We start from the raw sequence: 16885 nt of genomic DNA, 5'->3' as shown, positions 1-16885 counted from the left end.
TAGTCGTCAGGTGGCATCTTTGATGGTCAAAAAGCTGCGAAAGAGGTTAGACCTTAAATAGAATACACGTGACCAATAAAACGGTCTCAAATCGCCACTGTATTTTCTCCATGCACTGTCTTGTTTTTGTTTTCGTCGTATTTGCTTGCCTGTGAGAGCGAACATCCTTGCTCACCATTCCTAAACGATAGTTTTGTGTACCTTTCGCACGGGTTTCCTCTGCTGGCGTTATGGAGGACTGCAAAACGTAAAGGTCGATGAACAGAACTGAACTAAGGGGGCTTAACCACCTGACAGGTAACTAGCCTAATAGGGACATGACATTGAATGATGAACAGAACTGAACTAAGGGGGCTTGACCGCCTCACAGGTAACTAGTCTATTAGGGACATGGAATTGAATGATGAACAGAACTGAACTAAGGGGGCTTAACCGCCTCACAGGTAACTGTAACTAGTCTATTAAGGACATGGAATTGAATGATGAACAGAACTGAACTAAGGGGGCTCAACCTCCTCACAGGTAACTATAGCCTATTAGGGACATAAAATTAAATGATGAACAGAATAGTTACGGAGCATTTTCGAAGGTATCCTACAAATGTGTCGATGTCCCTTGGACTTCTTAAGTTAAGTTAAAGTTAAGGTCACATTCGACAGAAAACGTCCCAAGAACGGCTTCTTGACAGCGTACCCAATCTTTAATCTTTATTTTCAGCCGTGATGTGCCGACAGCGTCACGAGGGCTACTCCCTGCAGTCTGGGCGTTGCATCAGACCGTTTGACGACCAACTGTCAGGCGACGATGCTGCCAACACTTGCGCTGTGCATGGCAACGGACATCTCGTGCATCTCAAAACTTCTGACGACCTGAAGCTTCTGGACTGTGTGAGAGAGCATCTAGGTATTTACATTTCTTGATATGATTAGGCTGCGTGTGTGTGTTTAAGTGTGTGAGCGTTTGGTTGTGTGTGTGTGTGTGTTTGTGAGTGTGTGTGTATATGTGTGCGTGTATGTGTGTGCGTGTATGTGTAAATGTGTGCGTGTGTATGTGCGTGTGTGTGTATGTGTGTGTGTGTTTGTGTGTGTGTGTGTGCGTATGTGTGTGCGTGAATGTGTGCGTGTGTGTGTGTGTATGTGTGTGTGTGTGTATGTGTGTGCGTGTGTGAGATAGAGTGAGAGTGGTAAAGAGACGATAGGAGGGTGTATGTGTGTGAAAGGGAGAGAAAGATATAGACAGACAGACTGACTGACTTACAAAACAGGAACACAGACAGACAGAGAATCTGTATACATGTATTGCTGTAGAATACGTTGTCATCATTTTGTTGAACATGTTTTTCATCTTTTGTTTTCAAATTTAAAGGTTGGAACCGGTCTGAAATCTGGGTTAGTGCAGACGACAAAAAAGCGGAGGGTGAGTTTCGTTGGTCGGATGGAAGCCTCCTGGGGAGTATAGCTACTTGGAAAAGCGGCCAACCCAACAACGGTGGGACCAAAAACTTCCCTGAGAATTGCGTCACCATAAGCCCGCAAAACGAGCTAACTGACAGGAAGTGTGACATTGTCAGAGGGCCAGCAATATTCTTCATCTGTCATATTGACATGTAGTCTGTTTGGCAAGTGTCTTTCCTTGCAGAGTGACATATACTGTGTCTTCTTCTCTTCTTCTTCTTCTTCTTCTTCTTCTTCGTTCATGGGCAAGGGGGCGGGGACGTAGCTCAGTTGGTAGCGCGCTGGCTTTGTAGCCAGTTGGTCGCTATCAGCGTGGGTTCGATCCCCACGTTCGGCGAGAGATTTATTTCTCGGAGTCAACTTTGTGCAGACTCTCTTTGGTGTCCGAACACCCCCGTGTGCACACATGCGCACGAAAAAGATCCCACGTTCACAGCGAAAGTCTCAGGGCTTGGAAAACACGAAGACACGCATGCATCATCTCTCGTATCGTATTTTTATACTTTGACGAGACAAACCCAATGCCGGTGTGTCAAAGAAGACAGCCACAGAGGGCTTGTTCGAATCAAAGTATCACACCATATCTTCAGCGTATTACCAATACCTGTCCCAATATAGACCTGTTGGTCTAAGAGGACGTTAAACCCTAATAGTCAGTCATGGGCTTAGACTCCCACGTTCACTCCCGGTTGGGTGGCCGACGTCTTACCACTGCGCCCGTCATACTGTGTCTAATTATTGACTTTATTTTCTCTTTATGTTTTAATCAGATCCATTAGGCCAAAAAAAATTGTCTGTTTAGGGTAACCCGACCGACCCTATCGATTTGGCGCCGACCCAAAAACTTTTTTTTAATTTCAAAAAAAAAAAAAAAAAAAAGAGGTAAAAATGCTAAAAAGAGACATTTGGCGTTTCTTTCTCTCCCTTTCTCTCTGTTTTATTTATACATTAGTTTTGAAACATGTATTCATCAAATATAAGAAGTGAATGTTCAGCCAACATAGCATTTACACAAAAAAAAAAAAAAAAAAAAAAAAAAAAAAACCTACCTACCTACCTACCGACCCTACTTTTTTTGGTCATGTTACCCTAAACAGACAATTTTTTTTTTGGCCTTAGTATTCTGTTTTATGAGTGATGATTCATTCTATGTATTCTATTTGTTGATTACTTTTCGGATTGACACACAATGTGTCGTGTTATTGTCCTTATTTGTATTTATCAGAATGACATGTCTGTTTGGCAAGTGTCTTTAATTGTAGATTAACATATACTGTGTTTATCATTGTCTTTATCTTGGTTTTTTTTCTTTTTATCAGATCGACATGTATTGCTTGATGATTTATTCGATGTATTCTATTTGATGATTACTTTTCGGATTGGCATATACTGTGTCGTGATATTTTATTTATTTGTATACATCTTTATTTATCAGACTAATGTGTGTTCTGTTTGATGATTGACTCATGACCGGCACGGTGGCCTAGTGGTAAGGCGTCCGCCCTGTGATCGGGAGGTCGTGGGTTCGAACCCCGGCAGGGTCATACCTAAGACTTTAAAATTGGCAATCTAGTGGCTGCTCCGCCTGGCGTCTGGCATTATGGGGTTAGTGCTAGGACTGGTTGGTCCGGTGTCAGAATAATGTGACTGGGTGAGACACATGAAGCCTGTGCTGCGACTTCTGTCTTGTGTGTGGCGCACGTTATATGTCAAAGCAGCACCGCCCTGATATGGCCCTTCGTGGTCGGCTGGGCGTTAAGCAAACAAACAAACAAATTGACTCATGTGTTAGGCCTAATACTGTGTCGGGTGATTGACTTGACTGTTATTTAACAGATGATGATTGTTTTTACCATTGTTTATGAAAGTTTCATGTCGGCTGGTAGATTTGAGGAATTCTGTTTGGTGATTTTGTTTTTGAATAGACTGACATGTAGTTTCTTTCCTAAATTATTCATCATTTGTTTATTCATTTATCTATTTATTTGTTTATTGATTATTCTTTTCGTTTATTAGTTTGTCTATTTTTCTTCTTACATACTAAACATACTTCGTCATTGAATTTTGATTCTTTATTTATTTATTATTCATTTTCTTATTTGTGTGTTTATGTATCTATTTGGTTATTCATATAATCATTTATTCATTAACATTATTTTATTTATTTTTTATTTACTTTTTGTTTTTGACGTCAGAGATTTAACGAGGCTTTGAAAGAGAGGTTCCAGAAGACGCGTCTTGAATTGAGATACTTCTACTCCGGGTAGTTTGAAGCAAAACGCACGCTCGAACTGAGTGTACGATAAACAGAATACTACACTCGTTGCTTTTTTAATGATTGAAAAGCTCGCTTCGGTTCGCATTTCAATAGTCATTAAAAACAAAACAACAACAACACGCGTGTAAACCTGGTATTTCTCTAGTTGTTTCAATCCCTTCCTTTCTTCATTTTGTTTCATTTTGTTTCCAAAGTTATTCCATAAGATTCTGCGTTACAAATAATGCTTACTCGCAGGAGGACTATCTTCAATTTGAAAAAAAAGTGTTCTAAACACCTAATTATAGGTAGAATAATTTTATTGTTAAGATTATAGGTAGAATTTGCAAAGGAAGAGCACATACTGTGGTCTATTTCCTCTGATTTACTTCCCTTGTTTGTGGACGTGATGAACGTTACTAGAAGGCCGTCTCATGGATGGCGCTGCCGTCTTTCCGCCAGGCGGCGCTTCATAGCTACTTTTTATTTCCAAAACTCAACAAAGGCAGAAAATCTTAAGCGTATTCGCTCCCTTTAATTTATTAATTACCATACCTGTGGTGCATTTAAGACCAAATAGTGCTGTGTGCGAAGAATTAATGTACAGTGGATTTTTCAGATTTGTCAAATTCCCCAGAAACTCCCCCAAAACGGTGGGATCAATAGTATACCTTTAACTTGTAGCACCACGGTGTGCATTCCCGATAACTGCGCTTGCATATTTGAACATTTGGACAGTGACTTTTTTTCGACCCACTGATTTTAAGTATAAGGACAAAAGGCAATGTCTTACAACGTTTTCTTTGAGGACCCAAACATTTAAGACCCACAGAGAAAAATCAATAATAGGCAGAGAAGAAAAAAACTAAAAAACTTTTCTTTTGTTTTTTTAATTGGCATGCACATCATATTGGGTGTTGAATAAATATCACTTTTGTAACAACATTCCTTGTAAATAAATTTGCCCTACGACTCACATTGACATTTTCAAGCACAATACGTACAATATGTAAAAAAAAAAATTTTTTTATTCGACAGTGACATTTTTAATTTACAAGAAAACTAGGAATATTGTTATTCCCCTCTCTAAGGTTTCTTCATTCGTGAAGCTCACGCTAAACTTTTTGTACCACTGAAACAGTATCTGCACTTTTTTGTTTAAAGTTGACATGCTAACGCAGTTTTTTTCAGCACAAACAGAATCTTATTGCTGCATTTTCTGGTTCAACATACAACTTTTGTCTATGTTTCCACGTGACAAAAATGACATCATTGAGTATCTAAAAGGGAAGAACACACGCATCGTTTGTACCAGAACATTTCAGTTTACCGAACTATGTTTCATTTTCAAAGAAAGTTGGAAAACTATTTTTCCACATTTTACCTTCCCTTTCACGACAATACAAACAAGTCGGTATTGCAAACAGAAATGTTGAATTTGTTTCTGCCTAGAGCTCGAGAAATAAACAATACAAACGCTGAATTTATTGACTTTTAAAATGGGAAAGTAATTGTTGACCTTACTAATGGAACCGTGTTGTCCATTATCACGGAGTTATTGCCTAATATTCCCAGAGGGTTTTGCACACTCAGCGTTACCATCGTTTAGCAGACAATCGACCGATAATGTCAGTCTGTGGATTCTATGTCACCAGTTCACCTGTTCCTACTTTACTCGAAGCTCTCTTCTCGAAGCGTGAGCATTGATTGCAGCCAGCGGACAATATGGATTCTCGCAGCTCTGCTTCCCTACCAAGATTATTTTCCTATGCTAGAGTCATGGCCAGCTTGGTTTTAATAATGATAGTGGTAAAAGTTGTGTGCTCTCAACCGTTGATGGAAGTGACCACGTCCACCGCAGATCAAGCAGATATTGAGTCCAGAGAGAGAATGCTGGCGACTGTCAGACTACACGAGTACATCCACAATCTGTCAGGCGTCAAGCAGAAAGTGGTTCCGTTCGTCAAGTCAGATTCAGGCGAGTTTGAAGTTACACTGAACGTGACGTTTCTTCTGGCGTCGATACTAAGCGTGGACGATGCACACCAAACTTTGGAGACAATTAATTACTTTGAAATCAAATGGTGGGACAAGAAACTCCAGTGGAACGCCAGTGAATTCAGCGGAATACAGAGTATAGAGCTGTCCCGTGATACCTTGTGGAAACCAAATCTCCTTGTAGTGAACTCGGTGGATCCGAAGAACATGCTAAAACTTGTTGACTTCTTGGTTGTCAAACAAAACGGTCTAGTAGAGGCCAAGGTGCCTCTAATCGTGCGCACGACGTGCAATATGGATCATGCAAGGTTTCCTTACGACACACAGCAATGCTCAGTGGTGTTAGGCTCCCTTTCTGCAGGAGTGAACGTGATTCTAGAGTACCAACAGTTGGGGGACTCCCAATCCTCTTTGTCATTGAAGAACGAATGGCTTCTGAAAGCCCTGGAAAACGTACTAATCGATCCTGGAGAGGGTAGAAATGAGTTGGTGGCTTTAAAGCTGACGCTGAGTCGTCGCACGACCTTCTACACGGTGTGCCTGGTGGTGCCCATGGTATTGACGTCCTACATGAACACCCTGGTCTTCCTGCTGCCGCTGCAGTCCGGGGAGAAGGTGTCCTTCCTCGTCACTATCTTCGTCTCCACCTCTGTCTTCGTCAGCTTCTTCAAGGATGTGATGCCGCGAGGGCTGCACGGCGTACCGGCCACCATGAAGCTTCTCATCGGCGTCATTGCTCAGAGTCTGCTCGTGCTGATCGCCACGCTCGTCGTCATGCGCAGATATCACCAGCAACACGTCACCTGTGACGTCAATGCACTAAATAAAGCGTCATCAGAGTCAGGAAGAAAAGACTCTTTTAATGACAGTACCATTGACAACAAGAGCAAAAACAAAACTGGCCTGCTCGGTTTGTCCAACCCCACTACGATCAAAGTGTCACCGGCCCCAGGGAACAACGCACAAGAGGATCCAGGGTGCGGCAAAAAAGATTCAAAACCTCGATGGGGATTTTGTGTAACCGCTCAGTTGATGGATCGTGTTTTCTTTTGGATGGCCTTTGTTGCAAACACAGTGTTTCTGCTGGTCATCTTCCTTGAGTAAAACAAACTCGGTTGAAACTGAACTGTTTGTAACTGCGACGTACAATGTGGACCAGAAGAACTTTGTAGCGTACAATGTGGACCGGAAGAACTTTGTAGCGTACAACGTGGACCAGAAAACTTTGTAGCGTACAACGTAGACCGGAAAAACTTTGTAGCGTTCAACGTAGACCGGAAGAACTTTGTAGCGTACAACATAGACCAGAAGAACTTTGTAGCGTACAACGTAGACCAGAAGAACTTTGTAGCGTACAACATAGACCAGAAGAACTTTGTAGCGTACAACGTAGACCAGAAGAACTTTATAGCGTACAACGTAGACCAGAAGACCTTTGTAGCGTACAACGTAGACCAGAAGAACTTTGTAGCGTACAACGTGGACCAGAAGAACTTTGCAATGAGACAATCGTCGACGAGGAAATCCCGTGTCTCACATGACATCCCTTCTTTGTCTCTGTCATTCTAGTGAGCATATCTATCCTAATATTGCCGTAGACAATATCTGTGGACCTAATTAACAGGCCTACGAGATTACCTTTGATGGGTTACTCCTGGGATATAGACGTTAAACCTCCGGTTCATCCTTAGAATCGTTTGGTATCTCTTCTTGGCTGTGTCAGTGAATATGTTGACATCACACTCGGCAAAGCCTCAAGTGACGCCATCATATTCATTAAGTCTCCAAGTAATAACGTGGATGAACGGAGGTATCACTTATAAACTTGTAGGCACGACAGGAAAAAGCATAATCATGCTTTGTCACTTGGCGTTACAAACTGAACTATGGTAGACAAGTGCCCAGTAGCCGATAACATATGAGTGTTTAATAATTGTTGTGTCTTTATCAGTATTCTCGTTGTTGTGGTATTGTGTTTTGGTGATTCTGGGTGTATATAACAGCATGATTCATCCATTTCCTTTGATGCACGTTCGCGTGTTGATAGATACACAGATCATAACTAGCTAGTAATTTCATCACATTAGCTTGAGGCGCACAACAGTCATGCGTATTTGTTTACGTCCAAAAGGCAGTTGAAATATTTATGATGATGTCACCTTGACTTAAATCGGAGAATAACGCTTTGCATAAATAAAAGTGGGCCAAAAACAAACAATTTAAAGTTTATGTTTTCGAAAATATGTCTTCGTCAGCTTCTTCAAGTGCGAGGTGCTAGATTTATGGATACGTTTTCATTGTGTTGGTCTTATCTGCAAATGCAGTTTTTCCGAAAGTTATTTTCTTTGAGTAGAATTGTTTGGTAAGAAAAAGGAGATAAACATTTACTCCTCAATCAAAATTACAGGAAATAGCGTAAACTGTCCACAGATATGTTGAAGTATGCACGTTCAAGCCTTTTCTAGGAATACGTATGTAGCTTGGGAAATTCAATATGTTATACTGATCGAAACGTTGTTGATAAGCAAAAAGCAAAATTTTTCATGGTCAGTTGAAATGGTACGAAATTGCGTTATTTTGTCGATAGTTAAAACGTGTTTGCTGTGACGATTGTGTTTATCGTTTTGACGATGCTGGTGTCAGTTATTTCGGTGAGGCTGGCTGATGTAGTCGTACGCCTCTGGGTGGTTAAGTTTTTCCTTTCAGCGTTGGTAAATATTACAGGTAAAATGTTTTTATATTGGTTAAAGGCACAGTAAGTCTCCCGTAAACCATCACAGATACTGTCAGGCTTTTACACACAGTACAAACTAAACACTCACCGCTTGAGAACATCTTAGGTGCCCTCCGTAAAGAGCGAGCAATTTTCAAAGAATTTATTTTTGCGTGGTTTATCTTACCCCTGAGACATCGTAAACCCGTGTGATCCAGTTTCCCTTTTTCACAATGCCGTCGTCAGTTAGTAATGTGAATTCGACTCGCTGTGAGCTTAACTGCAATAGCTAGCACGTTATTATGTACCTCTGACTATGCACGAAACAAACGGCTGTGGTTCACAAGAACTCTCGAGATGGCTTTTGACTGTTGAGAGGAACTGGCGATAGGCATAAACCGTCGTCTGCTACGAGAACCACAACCTTGCGTGACCCTGCTTCCGGGCGTTTCTTTTTCAAACTTTCAAATCTTCGAATTGTACTGATCTTGTCTTGATGCAAAAAGAATTCTTTTATGATTTAAGAATGTTTGTGTAACAAGCTGTCAATTTGTTATTTAGATTTTAAAAGTTAAGTCTAGCGCCAAAACGCACCACGGTCGGATTGTCTACTGAGACAATCCGCAAAATTAATTCTTTGAAAATTGCTCGCTCTTTACGTAGGGCACCTAGAATGTTCCCGTTTGGTGAGCGTTCAAATGGAAGGGTGTTTGTACTGTGTGTAAAAGCCTGACAGTATCTGTGATGGTTTCCGGGAGGCGCACTGTGCCTTTAATATAGAACTCACACTCCTATCAAAACCTAAGTATAATTATCAGCGCGCATGCTTTAGTTAAAGGCACAGAAAGCCTCCCGTAAACCATCACAGATACTGTCTGGCTTTTACACACAGTACAAACACCCTTCCATTTCAACGCTCACCAAACGGGAACATCCTAGGTGCCCTCCGTAAAGAGCGAGCAATTTTCAAAGAATTTATTTTTGCGTGGTTTATCTTACCCCTGAGCAATCGTGAACCCGTGAGATCAAGTTTCCCTTTTTCACAATGTAGTTGTCAGTCAGTAATTTGAATGCGACTCGCTGTGAGCTTATATGCAATTGCACGTTATTAAGTACCTCTGACCATGCCCGAAACAAACGGCTGTGGTTCACAAGAACTCTAGCGATGGCTTTTGACTGTTCAGAGGAACTGGCGATAGGTATAAACCGTCGTCTGCTACGAGAACCACGACATTGCGTGACCCTGCTTCCGGGCTTTTCTTTTTTCAAACTTTCAAAACTTCGAATTATACTGATCTTGTCTTGATGAAAAAAGAATTCTTTTATGATTTAAGAATGTTTGTGTAACAAGCTGTCAATTTATTAATTAGATTTTAAAAGTTAGGTCTAGCGCCAAAACGCACGACGGTCCGATTGTCTCTAACACTCTCTCCGCAAAATTAATTCTTTGAAAATTGCTCGCTCTTTACGTAGGGCACCTAAGATGTTCCCGTTTGGTGAGCGTTCAAATGGAAGAGTGTTTGTACTGTGTGTAAAAGCCTGACAGTATCTGTGATGGTTTACGGGAGGCTTACTGTGCCTTTAATAAGCATACTGTTTGGGTTCTATGCCATGACGTCAGAGTGCAATTGGCGTTTTATTTTATATCGTCATATGTCTGACCACCCCTACCCCCACCCCCGTCTGAAGGTTTCAATGATTCATTGATTGCCTCTTCTTCATTCCAACTTGTATTTATATTAGTTTCGTTGTATGTCATTCCATTGCTTGTATAGTAAAGATCAATTCAATACGGAATATAGCTAAAGGAAGCATCATCAAAAAAGAGTGAAATCTTGATTAGTGTCTATTTTGTTGTTACTTTTGTCATTCAAGAATGGATGGTTGGTTATTAATCGTCTTCTCGTTCTTCTTCTTCTTGTTGTTCTTCTTGTCTTTATTCGTCTACGTCGTCTTCTTCTGACGGTGGTGATGATGATGATGATGATAATGATGATGATGATGGTGATTGTGATTGTGATTGTGATTATCATGTTGTTGATGGTTATGCTGGTGGAAGTGGTTGTAGCGTTGATTATGATAGTAACCTTTGTCATTCTCACAACAATTTGCAACAAGCAAACAACCAAACCAAACTAAATAAATCAAATTAACTCACACATTGACATAAAAGACACCATATCAAACTTTCCAACTATTGCACGCACAGCCAAAGTGTGATTTTCAACAACTCCCTCCCCATCAATAATGTCCACAGATCTGGCAGAATGCATGTGAGTCATCATGCGTTCTAGATAACATATAGATATTGTGCAGCACCATGCCATTGACAAACAACATCGATGTTTTTTAATGCGCAAGTTAAAAATCGTATTGTTTGTTCATGAAAGTGAATGTGATTTAGCCGTTTAGGAAAACCCGCGTGCGTTTAAATGTTTTGCTTCCAGACCTTTACAATTTAGTTGCGGGTAATGTGCTTGCATTATCGGACAGTAGCCTGAATCTCCGGTCTTTTTGATACGTCTTATTTTACAATTTACAAACATTCTCAACTTTGCACAATCGTCTGAACGAATGAATGTGGAATAGAAATGATTGTTTATCTTCATAATGGAGTCATGTTGTCGACGATCGCATATTTATCGGCCGATTTAGGCAGAGAGCTTAACACACATTGTCATTCTATCTTTGCACAGTCACAAAACAGTCGTGCCTCTCAATGGAGTTTCTAACATCATTTAATGTCTACTTGACCTAAAAGCCTCGTTGCTGCTGACTTAAGGTAGACCACCAACTGGATCATTCCAGTTAGTATGCAGGCAATCAACACATCGGGAACATTTAAACACCCATGTAGTGTACATTACTTGAATGAATTCAAACGAAATAATAAATAGTTGGTTACATAATGCTGCTTGAAACCGCAGCAGTTGCGCTGCAAAAGCTCGTAGAGCATGTCGACATGTCTTTGTATTTATTCAGCGTAGGGCATGTCGACATGTCTTTGTATTTAATCAGCGTAGGGCATGTCGACATGTCTTTGTATTTATTCAGCGTAGGGCATGTCGAAATGTTTTTATATTTATTCAGCGTGGGGCATGTCGAAATGTCTTTGTATTTATTCAGCGTAGGGCATGTCGAAATGTCTTTGTATTTATTCAGCGTAGGACATGTCGAAATTTCTTTGTATTTATTCAGCGTAGTGCATGTCGAAATGTTTGTGTATTGATTCAGCGTAGTGATGTTGACATGTCTTTGTATTTATTCAGCGTAGGGCATGTCGACATGTCTTTGTATTTATTCAGCTTAAAAGAATTTTAATGGGGATCATCTCACAGTGAGCTCTCTGCAGACACTTTTATTTTCACACAATCGTAGAATCAACGGCAGTCATTTGCAGAGAGCTGTACTCGCACGGTGTCATTCTCTAGTTTAACAAACGACAAAGCAGCACTGCCTATTCGTGGAATTTTTATCACTGTTCTCTTTCTAATTGTTTCAACGCCTCTGGGTTGCCGAGTCCAGATAGACTATCAACATGAAATTAAGTGTGTTCTATCACGGAGATTACTAGTTACTGTAGAAGTCCAAACCAGACTTGTATTGTCATGCAGTGACTATGGGGAGAACACTGGTTTTTCCCTCGTCAACAGAAGTGTTGTCATCAACTTCAAATCAAGCGGAACTAAAGTTCGAAGAGAGAGTTCAGGCGACGGTGTGACTGCACGAATACATTTACAATCTCTCAGTCATCAGGCTTGACGTGGCTCCTGTGCAGAGGCTGGCTTCAGGGGATTTTAAGGTTGCACTGCACGTGCGACTCATTCTCGCGTCAGTTGTAAGTGTCGACGATGCCACACAAGCCATGAAGCCTGCCCTTTACTTTAAAATGAAATACAGAGCGTCGAGATGCCTTCTGACTCTTTGTGAACACCCGACTTGTACAGTAAATGTTCAACTCTTTTTTGATCTCACAAATATTACCCGACCAGCTTGCAGAGTTGTTTCAATCAGTTCTGTGAACGCAAAATGTAAATAGGCCTGCTTCTACGTGTAATCCCTGAAAATTAAACAAACTCGAGACTAGTATTATATTGTTGTCTCATTTTAAACTTTATTTCATGTCATCCTTAATTTCCAGGCTATTAAACTCTCTCTGGCTAGATATGTTTGCCTGTCTGTCTCTCTGTCTCTGTCTGTCTGTTTCTCTCCCTCAAAACACACACACACACTCACACACACACACACACACACACACACACACACACACACACACACACACACACACACACACACACACACACACACACACACACACACACACACACACACACACAAACACAGGTACTTGCGCATCTAATAGTGTTTAATTTTTACATTTAGTCAAGTTATGACTAAATGTTTTAACATCGAGGGGGGAATCGAGACGAGGGTCGTGGTGTATGTGTGTGTGTATGTGTGTGTGTGTGTGTGTGTGTGTGTGTGCGTGCGTGTAGAGCGATTCAGACCAAACTACTGGACCGATCTTTATGAAATTTGACATGAAAGTTCCTGGGTATGATATCCCCATTTTTTTGATAAATGTCTTTGATGACGTCATATCCGGCTTTTCGTGAAAGTTGAGGCGGCACTGTCACGCCCTCATTTTTCAACCAAATTGGTTGAAATTTTGGTCACGTATTGTTCGACGAAGCCCGGACTTCGGTATTGCATTTCAGCGTGGTGGCTTAAAAATTAATTAATGACTTTGGTCATTAAAAATCTGAAAATTGTAAAAAAAATATTTCTTTTATACAACGATCCAAATTTACGTTCATCTTATTCTCCATCATTTGCTGATTCCAAAAACATATAAATATGTTATATTTGGATTAAAAACAAGCTCTGAAAATTAAATATATAAAAATTATTATCAAAATTAAATTTTCCAAATCAATAAAGAGACCAAAAAGCAATGTACTCACGTTAAAATGACGAACACGGAACGAATAACGGCGACGTTTCGACCTAAGGGTCTTCTTCAGGCACAAAAACACAAAAGTACACACACAAAAAAGAAGAAGAAAGACGATAGAACAAATAAAGAGGAGAACAACTGACAAAACAACTGCACTGCACAAACCGACAAATGACAAAGACAGAGAAGCAAGGGAAGCTACTCGAGGAGAATGAAAAGCGGCAGTTAGACCTCAAAACTGCCGCTTTTCATTCTCCTCGAGTAGCTTCCCTTGCTTCTCTGTCTTTGTCATTTGTCGGTTTGTGCAGTGCAGTTGTTTTGTCAGTTGTTCTCCTCTTTATTTGTTCTATCGTCTTTCTTCTTCTTTTTTGTGTGTGTACTTTTGTGTTTTTGTGCCTGAAGAAGACCCTTAGGTCGAAACGTCGCCGTTATTCGTTCCGTGTTCGTCATTTTAACGTGAGTACATTGCTTTTTGGTCTCTTTATTGTTCCCTCTCACATGCAGTCGCCATTGTTTAATACTTTCCAAATCAATTTAAAAACACTTTCATCTTATTCCTTGTCGGTTCCTGATTCCAAAAACATATAGATATGATATGTTTGGATTAAAAACACGCTCAGAAAGTTAAAACGAAGAGAGGTACAGAAAAGCGTGCTATCGTTCTCAGCGCAACTACTACCCCGCTCTTCTTGTCAATTTCACTGCCTTTGCCGTGAGCGGTGGACTGACGATGTTACGAGTATACGGTCTTGCTGCGTTGCATTGCGTTTAGTTTCATTCTGTGAGTTCGACAGCTACTTGACTAAATGTTGTATTTTCGCCTTACGCGACTTGTTAATGTTTCCACTTGGCTCCCCATACTGCGCGTCCCTGCGTCCTATACGCACTAAAAGCCGAAAACACGTACTAGAAATGTTTTGAGGGGGTCCCGGGACGCACATAACATACAACAAGTCGCGTAAGGCGAAATTACTACATTTAGTCAAGCTGTCAAACACACGGAATGAAACTGAACGCATTGTATTTTTTCACCAAGACAGTACAGCTTCGTCAATCCCCGCGTGAAGGAAATCGCTCACCTTCCACGTGCAAAACGTAGTGATATTGACACGCCAGATTAGCGCGGTGGCGTATTGTGCTAAGCAGGAAAGCCCGCTTTTCTGTATTCTTGTTAACTTTCTGAGCTTGTTCTGAATACAACCTATCATATCTATATGTTTTTGGAATCAGGAAAATGATAAAGAATAAGATGAAATCATTTTTGGATCGATTTCTTAAATTTGAATCGTAAGACTAATTAATCTATTTTCGTTAATTGTGATCACATTTTAGGAGTAAACATGACATATGTATATATTTTTAGATTCGGAATAAGATGAAGAATACGATGCAATCAATTTTAAATCTGTTTGCGAAAAATCGATTTTAATGACAACTTTAATGAAACTCATTAATTAATTTTAAGCCTCCAAGCTAAAATGCAATACCAAAGTCCGGGCTTTGTCGAAGATTACTTGACCAAAATTTCAACCAATTTGGTTGAAAAATGAGAGCGTGACAGTGCCGCCTCAACTTTCACGAAAAGCCGGATATGACGTCATCAAAGACATTTATCAAAAAAATGGAAAAAACGTCTGGAGATCCCATACTCAGGGTCTTTCATGTCAATTTTCATTACGATCGGTCCAGTAGTTTTCTCTGAATCGCTCTAAACACACACACACAGACACACACACACATACACCACGACCCTCGTCTCGATTCCCCCCTCGATGTTAAAACATTTAGTCATAACTTGACTAAATGTAAAAAGAGCAGGTCCCGGGACGCACTTAATTTACGCTCTTTTACTTACCGTACATATCATTTTCAAACTGTGGTCGTCAGCAAGTAAGTGCAACCACCAATGCCATGCTTGCGTACGTGTGTGTGTGTGTTTATGTGCGTGTGCGTGTTGTTAAAATGTCTGGAATATTCCGATCAGAACAGACTAATCATATTACACTACTCGTCATCACAAAGTAATAGCAGTACACCAGGGGTTTTGGGGCCCCTAATTTTGGACCCTCTAACACTCCGATGAGGGGGTCCGGGGACCCTCTAAAAAATCAAAGTGGTGGTCCTGGGACCCTCTAGGTGAGGCGTCCGTGGGGAGCCCTGTATCCACATCGGCGTTGTGTTCATAAAAAACAGTGTGTGTGTGTGTGTGTGTGTTTGTGTGTGTGTGTGTGTGTATGTGTGTGTGTGTATGTGTGTGTGTGCACCCATTGCACCTCGCTCATAGCGGTTACAAAGTATGTTTGAATACAGGCTGGACAGCCGTGTGAGAAGGGTACTTTGTACTCGGAGAACGTACTCTGAGCAGGCTGTGTAGCTGTCTTCGGGTTGCTTTGCGATGATAGGCCCCTGTAGCCGCGCTGAAAACGGCTATATATAGCGATGGATGCTGCGGTTCCGCACTGCCGCCGTTCGGATAACTCAGTGAATGGAGCCAAATCGAAAATAAAGCCAAACTAGCAAAACATACAGTTTACTTTACATTTTGATCTTTTGAGTTTTTGTGTCTTTCGGATTCCGTTTTTTGTTTCATCGATCGTTTACTATTAATTTCCAATCAAGAATTTACGTCGCCATTACCGGACGCGATTTCCGGTGATGAAAAAAGCTTGACGTGATAATGCCGCGCGCGAAGAGATTCGAAGCAGATCCGTCTGTCAAAATTAAGGTTCTCACTGGAAAACGGGGACCTCCTAAAACTGTTCAGGTTGAACTTGACTCAAAGCGAAGACGGCATCATGACAATGAAAGCCCGATGGACAATTTGGAATCAACTAACTTGTTCTCTGGCTTGGGGGGTGCGGGGAGCAGTTTACTTTAATCTTACACTGATTACCAGTGCTGAGTACACGGAAGAACTGACACGTAACACGGTTACCCAACCGCAACGGACAGTTTCGCGCCCAACAATCACCCCCACAATAACTCCGCCCACCAAGCCTAAGGCTAAGAGCCCCACTACACCAATCGCTGACGCCACCCCCAACCACAGGGACGTTGAGTGACACACACTTATCCCCTAATTACACGAAGCAGCCAACCCATGAGCGGGAACTGTTACCCGCCAATAAGACCTCAGATCAACTCTGACCAAACTATCTACTTAAACACGCAGAGTCAACTACTTGCCAGTGGGAACGCTCAGTCCCCACTATCACAGCTACTGTGATCAAAACCCTCCGAATTTGTGAGGTACACATACAACGAAATCCTCAATCACTGAGAGGTACTTCAACTTAATCTGCCTCACATTAGGAGAGCAACAGCCCAACCAAGGGCAATACTGTATATATGACCTTCTCATCACCGACAGGCAAAACAGCTTTGACTACCGATCTCTACAATACGTTTACCTTCATTGGAAACGCTCAGCCTCTACTATCAAAGCTACTGTGATTATAACACTCAGATCTTATGAGGTACAAATCATACATAAATGATTATCTGTT

The sequence above is a fragment of the Littorina saxatilis genome, unplaced genomic scaffold (assembly GCF_037325665.1).
Source record: "Littorina saxatilis isolate snail1 unplaced genomic scaffold, US_GU_Lsax_2.0 scaffold_187, whole genome shotgun sequence".
In the NCBI taxonomy this organism is placed as follows: domain Eukaryota; kingdom Metazoa; phylum Mollusca; class Gastropoda; order Littorinimorpha; family Littorinidae; genus Littorina; species Littorina saxatilis.
The sequence above is the reverse complement of the archived record's forward strand: the minus strand, read 5'-3'. Positions refer to the sequence as shown.